Genomic DNA, 14865 nt, shown 5'->3' with positions numbered 1-14865 from the left:
TGGTGCTCAGGTTTCACCTGGTGCATTTCAGAAATGCAAATTCTCAGTCCCCAACCTAGATCAATCTACAGTATTCTTCTAGGTAAGTCACAAGCACACAGAAATTTGAGAAGGACTGCAGCTCCGCCAGTCCCTGATAATGTACTTAAAAAGAAAACTCCAATGCAGCCCTCTAACACAAGGGTTCTTAACCTTTTTTGTTCCATTGATCCCTGTGCCAGTCAGGTGAAGACCACGGACCCCTTCTCAGGATGTAATGGCAGATAGTTTTGTGGCACTCAACATTGGAGGTCAGAGAAAATAAAGATAATAAGTTGGTTTTTTTCAATTCAAGTTCACAGACCCCCTGAAATCTTTAACCTGCTGGTTAAGAACCCCTGCTTTTACAGATAAAAATTATCCCTAAGACTTTCTGAGACATCACTAATTCAGATGTCATTTTAGTTAAATGGCAGAACTTGTGACTGGTGGAAGAAATACTTTTATATTGGAGATTTTACAGCCCTCACGGCATACCAACTGGGCTTAACTGTACTTCTTTTAACATAGGCATCATCACATCCCGTTTGGTCTTCCTTTTCTAAAAATATAGATTAGGTACAAGCCAGCCAAAATCATTAGGATTTGTCTTTAATAATATGTTTAAAATCAGCACCCATCTTGTCTCTCAAGGAAGAGTCTTACTCTCAAGAGATTGAGATATTTATTTGTCCAATAGTATGAAAAACAAGTTCTTGCTTTCCTTTTTTTATTAACTTCTTGCTTTCCTTTTTTTATTAACTGATAAAGAAAAGTAGGATTTACTTCCCTTGAGAAGAGAAAAGTAACTCAAAATGTAGGATAACAGGATAACACTATGGAGCTTACAAGGGGGAAAAATGTTCTTCTCTTTATGATATGGTGCTTTCTTATAGAACTGTGACCCAACTATCTCAGGACTTCAGTGTTGTCCCTGTCAAAAGAACAGCCCATCAACCTGAAATGATTTCAAAACACTAAGTCCTTCACTGTTTGTTCTTTAGCACGATGAAGAAACATAAAAGACATACGCCTCAAAGCCCCTTTTCCCTCCTTCATGTTTTTCTGACACAAATATATCACAGTGGCTTCTACTTTTCCATCTAATTCCCATAAAATCTCCTCCCCCAAGCCTATCCTTGAGTTGAGGTAACAGGTCTGTGGCTCTGGAGGACTGGCCTATGCCTTACCAACTGCTATAGGAAGCACAGATGTGCACTGTAGGAAGACTACACTGGCACCTAGCAGCCTGCCAACAAGCCCGCCCCAGCCCTTACTTGTCTACACCTATCCCTGCATACACTTGTCCCTAATCCCAGACAGAAGGGGACTGGGACCCTACAGAAGAGACAGTGCCTTGGGTGCCTCGGGTGACATCCTGGCAAATCCCTAGGCAAATCCCTGGTGCTCAAACCTTGACCATGACTCCCTGCCACCAGCCTCCACTCCCCCCAGTACATCCCTCATGTGGTTGCGTCTAGGACTTTGAGTCACCACAAGACTTGACCTCTTAAAAAGTATGAGATAGAGAAGAAGAGGTAATAATATGGGCTCCTGAGGCCAAGATGAGAAAGGATTTTCTGAGCAATACAATAGCCCCCATGCGGCAATTTGGGGCAAACAGATGTCTAAGATATAAGTATTTTTATGGCCCCTGTTGAATTACACCTCCATTTAAAGCCTACCAAAATCTCAACTGACATGGGCAGTAACATTAATTTTTATATGTGTTTAATGATTGTCCCATGTCAGGCATCCTTGTAAATGTAAATGAACTCCTTTAAGTACTATAATTATCAGTGTCCCTATTATACAGATGAGGAAACTGAGACATAGAGAGGTTGTGTAAATCTTATGGCCTAGCCAGGATTTGCATCCAAGCAGCCCAACAACAGCATTCACAGACTTCTCATTTGGTCCAAAGAATTAGCTTTGACCTAATTAAATATGATATTCTAATAAACATTTTCATGGTAGTCAGTAATAAAGATACCAAATATGTAAGATGCAAAAATTTCAGCATTACAAGGGCTGTCGAAATGTTCATGAATTTGCTGTTGATTGAGCAAGTAATGAAAGAGGATTCTGGATCATAAATATCATTTACATAAACAAATTCATTTTTTTCTTGAATACATCACTGAATGACAACCAATTAAATATGACATCATGAGAGTCATTGGAAGATTTTCAGGGGAGATCACTGGAAAAATTTAATTTGTTCTCTATGTCAAATCATGGCTCATATTTGATATTTGCATCTTTTAGCAAGTGACCTATATCAAGCAAAGATCAACCAAAAATTTCCAAAAATCAACTATTTATTTGGAAATTATTAGGATAATTAGATGGCTTATTTGTGCTACAGTAAGGAATTTTATAATTCATATTGTTTAGTTAGAGAATAAAAGCAATTCAATATGTATTAGCTTATGTTGTGCCAGTTGCTAAATATCAATATTTGCTTCCAGAACCATGTATCTTTCTTAAAAGCTATTTTTTCTTTCTGTTTTATGATACTAATAACTGAATTAAATTTCCTGTTTTCATTGCAAGCATGGCATATCACTTAGAGTTACCTTGTGTAAACACAGATCTATAATTCATAGCATAAAGCATAATAATGACTATTCGAACTTCACATGTGGAATATGTATTTCAGGTAGTTTTGTTAAACTTTGAATATTAGTAATCAAAAATATGCTTTTCTTCACTACCATCAGAAAACTAAGACATATGTAGATACCAAAGGGGTTTCTCAGACATTTTTCTGCTTTAACCATGGAAACATCAGGAAGCATTCATTATATGGACAGTTCCAATATTTTGTCTTTTCCTGTGTAACCAGTATGTTAAACAAGCATGACTCATAGGAATTGTTATCAAAATACAAATCTATTTTTTTCTCCCACTATCCCTTTAACCAGTTATCCAATAGAAGGAATCTTTCCATTCCTCAAACTGAAGACTTGGGCAGGCCTATGAATTTTTTTAAAATATATTTTTTATTGAACTATAGTATGCATGCATGAACATGCATAAACAATCAGTATATAGGAAAAGTTGTGAACTCACAAAATAAACATGCATAACATCATACAGGGGTCCCATACATCACCCTTCCACCAACACTTTGCATTGTTGTGAGACATTTGTTACAAACTATGCAAGAGCATCGTCAAAATATTACTACTAACTATAGTCCTTTTCTGGCAACTGGTGTATTTTCCCCCAACCCACTCTATTTTTTAAAAGTATTTTTTTATACAGAGGTTGTGAACTTGCAAAACAATCATGCACATGTCTAGAATTCCCATACAACATCTCTTTACCAACATACCACACCGTGGTAGAATAGTTACAGATTATGAGATAATATCATCAGACTATTATCATCAACCATGGCCCATAGCATTCAGTTGGCACACTTTTTCCACACCACCCCCCATTATCAACACAGTACATCTTTGGAATTGATGCCAGAGTATTATTGTATTGATGTTAACCAAAGTCCATAGGTCACACCAACTGTATTTTTCTCATGCTTCTCCACATTCCCACAACCCTGCAATAGTGATGTACATTCACTCTAGCTCACAGAAGGACACTCTTGCATCTGTGCCATCAACCACAATTCTCATCCACCTCTGGTTTCATTGTGTTATTCAGTCCCTAGATTATTCTCTAACTTTCTTTCAAATGACATTTATTTCCCCAGACTATGCTTTCCAGCTACAATCCCATTTATAAACCAGCTGCTACTCACTATAATGTGCTGCCATCAATTCTATCCATTTCCACATGTTCACAGTCAAGTTAATTAAAACTTAAACATACATTAAGCATCAGTAGTTCTTCTCAATCTTCCTCTTAACTCCTAACAACCTGTACTCTAGGTTTTAACACCATGCATTTATTCTTCGTATTTAGTTCATATAAATGAGACCATGCAATATTTGTCCTTTTGTGTCTGGCTTACTTTGCTTAGCATAATGTCTCCAAGATTCATCCATGTTATCACATGTGTCCCAATTTCATTTCTTCTTACTGCAGCATTGTATTCCATTGTATATATATACGATGTTTTGTTTATCCATTCATTGGTTGACACTTGGATTATTTCCATCTTTTGGCAATTTTGAATAATGCTGCTATGAACTTCGGTTTGAAGATGTCTGTTTGTGTCATGGTTTTTGGGTTTTTTGGATATATTCCTAGTAGCGGAATTGCTGGATCATATGGCAGTTCTATATTTAGTTTCCCGAGGAACAGCCAAACCGTCTCCCACAGAGACTGCACCACTTTACAATCCCACCAACAGTGAAGGAGTGTTCCTATTTTTCTCCATCCTCTCCAGCACTTGTTGTCTGTTTTTTTAATAATGGCCATTCTGTGCAGTGTTAGGTGATATCTCACTGTTGTTGTGATTTGCATTTCCTTAATAGCTAGTGATATGGAGCAATTTTCCATGTGTTTTTTGGCCATTTGTATTTCTTCTTTGGATAAATGTCTATTTAGATCTTTTGTCCATTTTTAAATTGGATTGCTTGCTCTTTATTGTTGAGTTGTATCATCTCTTTATATAAAATGGAAATCAAACCTTTATTGGATATGTGATTTCCAAATATTTTCTCCCATTGAGTGGGCTGCCTTTTCACTTCTTGATGAAGTCCTTTGAATCACAGAAGTGTTTGAGGAGGTCCCATTTATCCATGTTTTCTTTCATTGATCATGATTTTGGTATAAGATTTAAGAATCCACCACCTACCACCAGGTCTTAAAGATGTTGCCCTACATTTTCTTCTAGGGGCTTTATAAATCTTTCTTTTATATTTAAGTCTTTGATCCATTTTGAGTTCTTTTAAAGATTTATTTTTTATTTATTTCTCTCCCCTCCCTCCACCCCAGTTGTCTGTTCTCTGTGTCCATTCCCTGTGTTCTTCTGTGACCGCTCCCATCCCTATCAATAGCACTGGGAATCTGTGTTTCTTTTTGTTGCATCATCTTGCTGAGTCAGCTCTCTGCATGTGTGGTGCCACTCCTGGGCAGGCTGCACCTTCTTTCACACTGGGTGGCTCTCCCTACAGGGCGCACTCCCTGCGCGTGGGGCTCCTCTACGTGGAGACACCCCTGCGCGCATCAGCACGGCACATGGGCCAGCCCCACACGGGTCAAGGAGGCCCAGGGTTTGAACCCTGGACCTCCCACATGGTAGGTGGACGCCCTATACATTGGGCCAAGTCCGCTTCCCTTGAGTTCATTTTTGTATAAGGTGTGAAATAGGGGTCTCCTTTCTTTTGGCTATGGATATCCGGTTCTCCCAGCACCATTTGTTGACTAGACTGTTCTATCCAAGCTGTGTGGGTTTGACAGGCTTGTCAAAAACCACTTGGCCATAGATATGAGGGTCTGTTTCTGAACCATCAATTCAGTTCTGCTGATCTATGGGTCTATCTTTATGCCAATACCATTGGCTCTTTTTACCATTGTAGGAAGGTAATATGATTTAAAGTCTGAAATTGAGATTCCTCCAATTTCACTTTTCCTTTTTAGATATTTCTGGCTATTTAGGGGCTCTTACCCTTCTCAATAAATTTGGTAATTGTGTTTTCCATTTGTTTAAAAAATGCTGGTGGAATTTTTATTGGGATTGCATTGAAACTGTATATCAATTTTGGTAAATATCTTAATGGTATTTAGTCTTATAATCCATGAGCATGGAATGTTCTTCCAATTATTTAGGTCCTTTTTTATTTCTTTTAGCAGCACATTGTAGTTCTCTGAACACGACTGCTTTAATTCCTTGATTATGTTTTTTTCCTAAATATTTGATTATTTCAGTTGCTATTGTAAATGAAAATTTTTTCCTGACTTTATCCTCAGATTGAACAATACAATTGTATAGAAACATCACTGATTTTTGATTATTGATCGTGTATCCTGACACACTGAAATTGTTTATTAGCTCTAGCAGATTTGTGGTAGATTTTTTGGGACTTTCTAGATATAGGATCATATCATCTGTGAATAATGAAAATTTTACTTCTTCCTTTCTGATTTGGATACTTTTATTTCTTTTTCTTGCCTGATTGCTCTAGCTAGAACCTCTAGATCTATATTGAACAACAGTGGTGCAGTGGACATTCTTGTCTTGTCCCTGATCTCCATGGCAAAGCTTTCAGTCTTACGCCATTGAGTACAATGTTAGCTATGGGTTTTTCATATATGGCCTTTAGCATGTTCTGAAAGTTTCCTTCACTTCCTACCTTTTGTAGTATTTATACCTAGAAAAGATGCTGTATTTTGTCAAATGCCTTTTCTGCATCAATTGATAAGATCATGTGATTTTTCTTCTTTGACTTATTAATGTGTATTATGCTGATTAATTTTCTTGTGTTGAATCACCCTTGCATACTTGTTATAAAACCTACTCTTCATGATGATAATTATTTTAATGTGCTGTTGGATTGCATTAGCAAGTATTATTGAGGATTTTTGCATCTGCATTCATTAGAGAATAATATCTTTATCTGGCTTTGGTATTAGTGTGATATTGGCTTCATAGAATGAGTTTGGTAGTGTTACTTTTTGTTCAATTTTTTGGAAGAGCTTGAGTAAGATTGGTATTAAATCTTCGTTGGATGCTTGGTAGAACTCACCTGTGCAACTGTCTGGTCCTGGGCTCTTCATTTTGGGGAACTTTTTGTTGACTGTTTCCATCTCTTTAGTTGTGATTTGTTTGTTGAAGTGTTCTATTTCTTCTAGGGTCAGTGTAGGTTGTTTTTACATTCTGGGGAATTTTTCCATTTCATCTACATTGTCTAGTTTTTGGGCATAAAGATATTCAGAGTATCCTCTTATGAACTCTCTTATTTCTGTGGGGTCAGTAGTAATGTCCTCACTTTCACTTTTTATTTCATTTATTTACATCTTATCTTTTTTTTCAGTCAGTCTAGCTAAGCAATTGTCAATTTTGTTAATCTCTTGAAGAACTAACTTTAGATTTTGTTAAGTATATTTTTCTTTTTGTTCTCAATTTCATTTATTTCTGCTCTGATCTTTGTTATTTCAATCCTTCTACTTGATGTGGGATTCGTTTGCTGTTCTTTTTCTAGTTCCTCCAGCTGTGTACTTAGGTCTTTGATTTTAGCTTTTTCTTCTTTTTTAGTGTAAGCATTGAGGTCTATAAATTTCCTTCTCAGCACTGCCTTTGCTGCATCCCCTATGTTCTGATATCATCTCAAGATATTTATGGATTTCTCTGGAAATTTTTCTTTAACCCATTGATTATTTAAGATTGGTTTGTTTAATTTCCATATATATGTGTATTTTCCCTTTTTCTGCCTCTTACTGATTTCCAATTTTATTCCATTATAATCAGAGAAAGTGCTTTGTATAATTTCGATCTTGTTGAATTTATTGAGATCTGTTTTGTGATCCAACATATTGTCTACCCTGAAGAAAGATCTGTGAGCACTTGAAAAGAATGGATAGCCTGCTGTTTTGGGGTGCAATGTTCTGTATGTGTCTATTAGGTTTAGCCCATTTATCATATTACTCAAGTTCTCTGTTTCTTTATTGATTCTCTGCCCAGGTGTGGTATCCAGTTCTGAGAGTGATGTATTGAAATCTCCAACTATTATTATAGAGATGCCTATTTCTCCCTTTACTTTCACCAGTGTTTGCCTCATGTATCTTGGGGCATCCTGGTTAGGTGATTGTTATTTTCTTCCTGGTGAATCATCCCTTTTATTAATATGTAATGTACTTCCTTGTCTTTAGTAACTGTTTTGCTTTTAAAGTCTATTTCATCTGATATAAGTATAGCTACCCATCTTTTTTTTTTTTTTTTGGTTACCACATGAGTGGAATATCTTCTTCCCACCCTTCACTTTCTGCCCTTTAGGGAGTGGGAATGGAACCACCAATGCCCAATAGTTCAGTCTCTGTAAACCAAAAGTTCCTGCTGTTGCCCAGAGAGACTAAGGAAACACCGGCCCCTCCTATCCTGTTGGGTAGTGCAGTGGATCCACATATGCCCAATGGTTCAGTCCCTTTTGGCCAAGAATAGCTGCCATTGCCTGGAGAGGTTGTGGAAACACCAGCCCCCTTCTATCTTATTAGGGCATGGAGTCAGATCCACAGGCATCCCATAGTTCAGCCCCTGTAGGCCAAAAGTACCTGCCATTGCCCTGTAAGACTATGGAGACACCAAACCCCTCCTATCTTTTGGGGGATAGGGGTAGATCCACAGATGTCCAATATTCCAGTCTGTGCATGCCAAAAATGCCTTTCATTGCCTGGAAAGGCTGTGGAATCACTAACCCCCTTCTTTCCTATTTGGAGGTGGGAGTGGATCCACAAGTACCCACCAGTCCAGGTTGTGTGGGCCAAAAGTACCAGCAGTTAACCAGAGAGGCTGGGCAAACACAGTCACTCTCCTTTCCTATTGGGAATGCATTGGAGCCACTGATGCTTAATGGTCAAGCATATGCAGGCCAAAAGTGCCTGCATTTGCCCTGAGAGGCTGAGGAAACTCCAGTCCCTTCCTATCCTAAGGGGGCAGGGGTGGAGATAGAGTTGAAGGCACTCAACAAACCAGTTCATGTGGGTTGATAATGCCTACAGTTGCCCATAGAGGCTGAGGAAACCCAACTCCTATCCTATTGGGATGCAGGGATACTGCCCCAGGTGTCTGACTATTCAGTCTGTGCCATGTGAAGACACCTGCAGTTGCCTGGAAAGCCTGGTGCAGATCCCGCCAGCTTCCTCTCTGCTGGAGGTGGAGCTGGAGCCTAGGCTAAAGGTTCAATCCGATTGGTCTCTACCAGAACTGTGATTTTCAATTAGCCCCACTTCCCCTCTTGCCAGGGGTGGAATTAAAATGGTGGCTACTGACCAATTTCTGGACAAGTTTAAATTTTAGCTATTCTTAGGATTGTACTTTAGCCAGCCAAATTTACTAATCAGTAGCTGAAGTTGGTGCCACCCTGTGTTCTCCTTCCCCATTTTTGGGAAATGGAGTTTCCAACTCCAGCCATGGAATAGCTCCCAATGCAGTTTGCAGCACAGGTTTCCACACTATGGAGGGCTCTACTCATGAATCTTCTCTGCAGATGGGCTGTCTCCTTCTTCCATACTTTCGACAATGTTGCAGGATGGTCTTCTGGTCTCCTGGGGCCCCCAAACATGTGCTTTAGATAGCTCTGGGTGATTACTAACTGCCCTGTAGGATGAACTGACTGTTGGAGTGCCTTACTCTGCCACCATCTTGGCTTCCACCCCTGACTTATGACATTTTTAGTCAGTTTCAAATAATAAAATTCTTTAGGTTATAAAATGAGTCTCAATTAAGAAATTTAAATGTCCAATCCAATGAAACATTAAAAATTCTGAATCTGATGGTTTAAGATCTATACTCTTCCCCAGCATGGATTTACCATCAGACTGGAAAACTGCATTGGGAATGGGATATAGTCTTTCTATTTTCTTCTTTATGGACTCACTTTCTCCCCCTCCTAGCAGATGTTGTTTTACTCCTTTCAGGAGTAAAAATATGAAAATAAGGAAAAAGTAAGTGAATAGGAACATTACTACTTGATGGAGACTTTGAATATTTTGTAACTTGCAAGTGGTTTAAATGAATTTTTTCTTTTTCACTGAGCATCTGCTGAGGATACTCTCTCCTCCCAGCAGCCTTATTGGGAGGATCCAGGATGACCTTTCCTAGTTGTCTCTCCTGCATGACTCTCACCAAGCCCATGAACACACTCAAGCATCACCTACTTACTAGCTCTAGGAGTAGAGGCAGATCCTTGGCCCTTCCACCAGATCTATGAGCTCTCCTCTGGCTACTAGATTTCTCTAGTCCAAATCTTCTGTGGCTCCCTGCAGCAGGAAACACACTTAATTGTCTTTTCTACACTTTTGGTCTGAGTAGTCTCATAATGAATGACCTTTTTAAAAATCAATACATGCACAAACACTTATTGAATGCTGTATCCTCATGTGGTCCAGAGCCCTGAAGGCTTTCAAAGTCAAGTGAGGGAGACATCATACACAACCACCCACAGCCCTGGATAAACAGTGGTAAGGAGTGGAAACTGAGTTTCACACAAAGATCCATGGAGATGAGGGATTTGGGGAAGAACAAAGAAATAGAAGAGGATTTCTAAAGCAAAGGCATAAGGGCATGAGTGAAGAACACATTGTGAGAATGTGAAATCATTTGAAATATATGTGGGATGGAAGACATGAGGCCAGAAGAACATAGCCTGGAGACAAATTTTAGATTTTATATCAAATTCAGAAGTTTGGATTCTATTGTGTAAGCTAGAGGAGTCATTAGAAATTTTTGAAGAGGGGAAATTACACGATCAAATCTGAGTTTTAGAAAAGAAATGTTGGCAACAATGTGTGAATTGGACTGGGGAGAAGAGACTAGAACTGGGAAAACCAGGAAGAAGTGATTACAGCCTGAGCTAGAGCAATGGCAGTGAAGATCTGGAAAGGGGGGAAAGCCTAAAAAGCTTTTGAAATAACAGTGACAGAAATTAGAGACCATGGGATATGGGTTGGTTAATAGAGAAGGAGGAATTAACTTGAGGTTTGTACCATAGGTTACCAGGTAGATAATAATGCTATTAATAAGATGATTGGTGCAGGTGTAGATGAGCTGTCAATGGAGTATCCTCAAAGAAATCTCAGAAAGTTGTTAATCTCCATGTGCATTTTAGAAGTGAAATCATAGATGAAGATGGCTATATGAGCATCGGTCCAGATTTTAGATTGTCCCAAGCCAGGTAGAATAAATGAAAGAACAAGGAGTGGCTTGCCCCAATCATCTCTAACTCAGCTATCTAGGTCAATAATGAATGCTCCAAAAACTAGGTTCTTCAAAATAGAAAAAGACCTTCCATTGAGTGCACAAAGTAGAAAATAGTATTGACAACTTCACCATCTCTCACCATTCAAGCCAGGGAATGATTTGCCTGGAGTTCAGTCATCATTCCTTAGGATGGATCTAATTAACAATGAATGCTACGTTGGTAACTACCCCAGGTCCCTGTCTTGCCTGATTTAGTTTCAAGCCATCATCTGAGTCAGTTGGACAGCAGACATTCCTCACTTTGATGCAGTTATTTATATAAAGTTTTCCCTATGCCGTCATCAGTACTTGCTCTTAAATAGTACATTCCCCCCAAGATTGTTACATCTAAAGTGGGGAAGGGGTCTTTTTATTTCTTTATTTGTTCTCAACATCCATACATTAGACACCAGGGATGTATCATTAACTTGGCTCATTTATTTTGTTTTGGAATGAAACATTAAATAATCTACAAAAAAATATTTTTAAGCCAAGTCAGCAATAGCCAGTAAAAATTTTTAATTTTGTTATGTTACTGTAATAAATAATTGATGTCTGCACTCCTTGCCTCATTTGCAAAGGCACATAATCTCAAACAGAACTTTGTAAACTCCCTAACATGTAGATGAAAGTTAGATCCTTGAGAACTGATGAGCTCTTGCCATCTGGATTCACAAGTAGGAGAAGAGTTAAAAAGTCCAAAATGACACTTAGAGTAATTCATATATGTAAGTAGCAGGCAGTGAAAAAACTGACAACCAGCCATGTGAGGGATGGTACTAGGAGAAAATGTCACAAAAGCCATTGGAGCAGATGTTACACAGGGTTAAAATCTGCAGAGAGGCTGCAAATGTGAGAAATGAGAGGCTGTTGAGTGTTAGAATAGATCATTAAGTACCTTGCAGAACAATGGTGGATGCTGACCATAGAATAGGTGCTAAATTTCTTTGGACTATATTTGTTCACTATTTTACTTACATATAGCCTGGGGTGAAGGGTGAATTGTATAACTGAGTCATTTGCAATATATATATATATCTTCTCTAGCTCTGAAGGGACAATGTGAAATGGATTTCTTTCACTCATAGCTTAGGGAACCTTGACCATAAATAAATGCCTTCCTCGTGAAATGCCTTTCAGGAAGGGCACACCACGTTCGTCATCATTGTCACTGGGGAGAGGCATCTTTTGTGCTTTGGCATCTCACCCTATCACATCCACGGCTGTTTTTGAAGGACCATTTCTATTTCCATTGGTCACAAGCACTCACATTTGCTATCTTGCTGGCACTGCTAACTCTGGCACCATCTTCTAATGAATATGAGTACATTTATTTGTTTGCATAATAAAAAGCCTGAAAATTTTTTTCAAAAGAGTAAACAGAATTTAGTAAGTATATGAAGCAGCAGCTCACTAGAATGCCAGCGGTTGAAAGAAAGTGATTATTATCTATTACATTATGGGTTCATTCTTTATTCTTAGATTAAATCTACTAACCAGTCCTTCCAGCCACAAAAATGAAGATAGTAGTTCTTGCTTATGTCCTTGTGCTTTAGTCAATTAGATTTGCAGAGTGATTTGCCATTCTCAGATGCAATTACTGAGTTTCTTATTTATATATTCTGGGAGTAGTGAGTGATGAGCTGATGAATTGAAAACCTTCTGCCTTCAGGACCAGTCTGGAAAACCATAGTAGATTCATTTTGGTTACATAATTTATTGTGATTTCTTCCCTAGATAGACTTGAATGCATTATACAATCATGCAACCATTTGACTGTACATAATTGCCTTTCGTTTTCTATTTTGATTTGTTTTCTGGTTTTGCCCATACATACATATGTGTACCTTCTAAGTAGTCTACATTTTAGGAAGTGCCCATCCGAAAATAAAGTTAGTTTCCAATTTCTTGGTAAGTGAGAAATCTTTCTGATGTCTCTGGCATGAAAAGTGGGGCCAGGTTGCAGGCTAGCTCCTACAAGGGACTTGAAATTCTTCTCAGTTACATTGCCTATACTTTCCTCCTTGATGCAGAGACACAATAATTCTTGATTAGAGAAGTGTGTTCGCAGCAACATCACTTACTGGAGAGAAGTAAAAGTCCAAGAGGAGACAGGACATTTACCTATGCTTTGGAATGAAGTTTTCATCAATAAAAGAAATCATGTAAAATAGTACATCAATTGGTGACTTTCACTCTTTTCAGAGTGGGGATTAAATATAGGAAGGAAAATGGAGTATGTCCTCCTGAATCACATCCCTTTTTACAGTAAAATATCCTCTCTAGAGAGACATCAAAGTTTCATGGACTCAATATCATATATTTGAGAGGAAGATCTTAACTGTGATATCAGTAAAAGGAGTAAACATTGAGAAGTGAAACAAGCTTTCACTTTTTTGAAAAAAAATGAACTAGAAAAATAGATTAAAATTAACAAATGTGGCACACCACAAATCATGGTACAAGATGAAACACGTTTTTATTTCAAAGGTGTTCCTGTAACAGGGTGCCATTATTTTCTATACAATATACTTGGCCAAATTTTTCTCTGTATGTATGAACCAATGGCAAAGGCTATACTAGGCTATTTCTGGTACCCCGACCATGACACCCGAGAAAAATCCATAGCAACCGTTCCTCATTTGAACGCATCTCTCTCTCACACTAAGCTGCAATCCTAACACTACCAGAGAGGAAATTTCAAAAATTCTTCTTTTGAATCCAGTGTTTTTCTTTCCAGCTGACATATTTTCTTTAGCAGAAAAATATCATTCTTAGGCAGCCTAAGTAATATCTCTAGCTGCAAAGGTAATTATCGTAGAAGGACAAAATATAAATTTTACAGCAAAGGCTGAATGATTGGGAAGTGGGTTATAAGTCAATCTTTTCCTTTGGCCTCATTTCCTTGAAAAAGACAAACCAAAGAAGAGCAGGGGTAGCTATACTGATACCAGACAAAACAGACTTTAAATGGTTACTGTTTGGGTGGAGTACTTTTTTCCAACCTTTCACTTTCAGTTGCTTTGTATCCCTGAGTCTAAGGTGAGTCTCTTGTATACAGAATATGGATGGCTCATGTTTTTTTATTCATTTTGTCAGGCTTTATCTTTTTTAATTTTCCTTCTTTATTTTTTTTAAATGTTACATTAAAAAAATATGAGGTCTCCATGTACTCCCCACTCCCCTCACCCCACTCCTCCCACATCAACAATCTCTTTCATCATCGTGGCACATTCATTGCATTTAGTGAATACATTGTGGAGCGCTGCTGCACCACATGGATAGTGGTTTACATTGTACTTTTACACTCTCCCCCAGTCCACCTAGTGGGTCATGGCAAGATATACAATGTCCAGCATCTGCCCTGTAGTACCACCCAGGACAACCCCAAGTCCTGAAAATGCCCCCACGTCATATCTCTTCTTCCCTCTCCCTACCCTCAGCAGCTACCATGGCCACTTTCTCCACATCAATGCTACAATTTCTTCCATTACTAATTACAATAGTTCCATAGTAGAATATCAGTAAGTCCACTCTAATCCATACTCTATTCCTCCATCCTGTGGACCCTGGGATGGTTATGTCCACTCCCCTTCTATATCAAGAGGGGGCTTAGATACCACATGGATGATGGATGCAATTCTCCTGCTTGCAGTTGTAGGCACCCTTGGCTCCCTTGTGTGGTGGCTGACCTTTTTTACCTCCCTGTTAGTTGCAGGGTAAGTCCAATAAACCAGATGGTAGGAGTTGCAAGTCTGCTGAGGCTCAAGGCCTGGCTGTCACATGGACAGTCCAGAGATTCAGGTCTCCTGAGTATACACCAACCCCAGCAGCCAACCACAGGTCTGGTAAAAGTAGCAGAAGAGGCATGTGTAGAAAGGTCATATCTGAGTCCAACTCCATCACACTCAGGAACACAAATTCCAAAGTACGGCCAACTGACATGGCACTGAACTCCAGAGCCATCTGCCATGACTGTA

Source organism: Dasypus novemcinctus, chromosome 7, assembly GCF_030445035.2.
Source record: "Dasypus novemcinctus isolate mDasNov1 chromosome 7, mDasNov1.1.hap2, whole genome shotgun sequence".
Classification (NCBI taxonomy): Eukaryota; Metazoa; Chordata; class Mammalia; order Cingulata; family Dasypodidae; genus Dasypus; species Dasypus novemcinctus.
Note: the sequence above shows the minus strand (reverse complement) of the source record.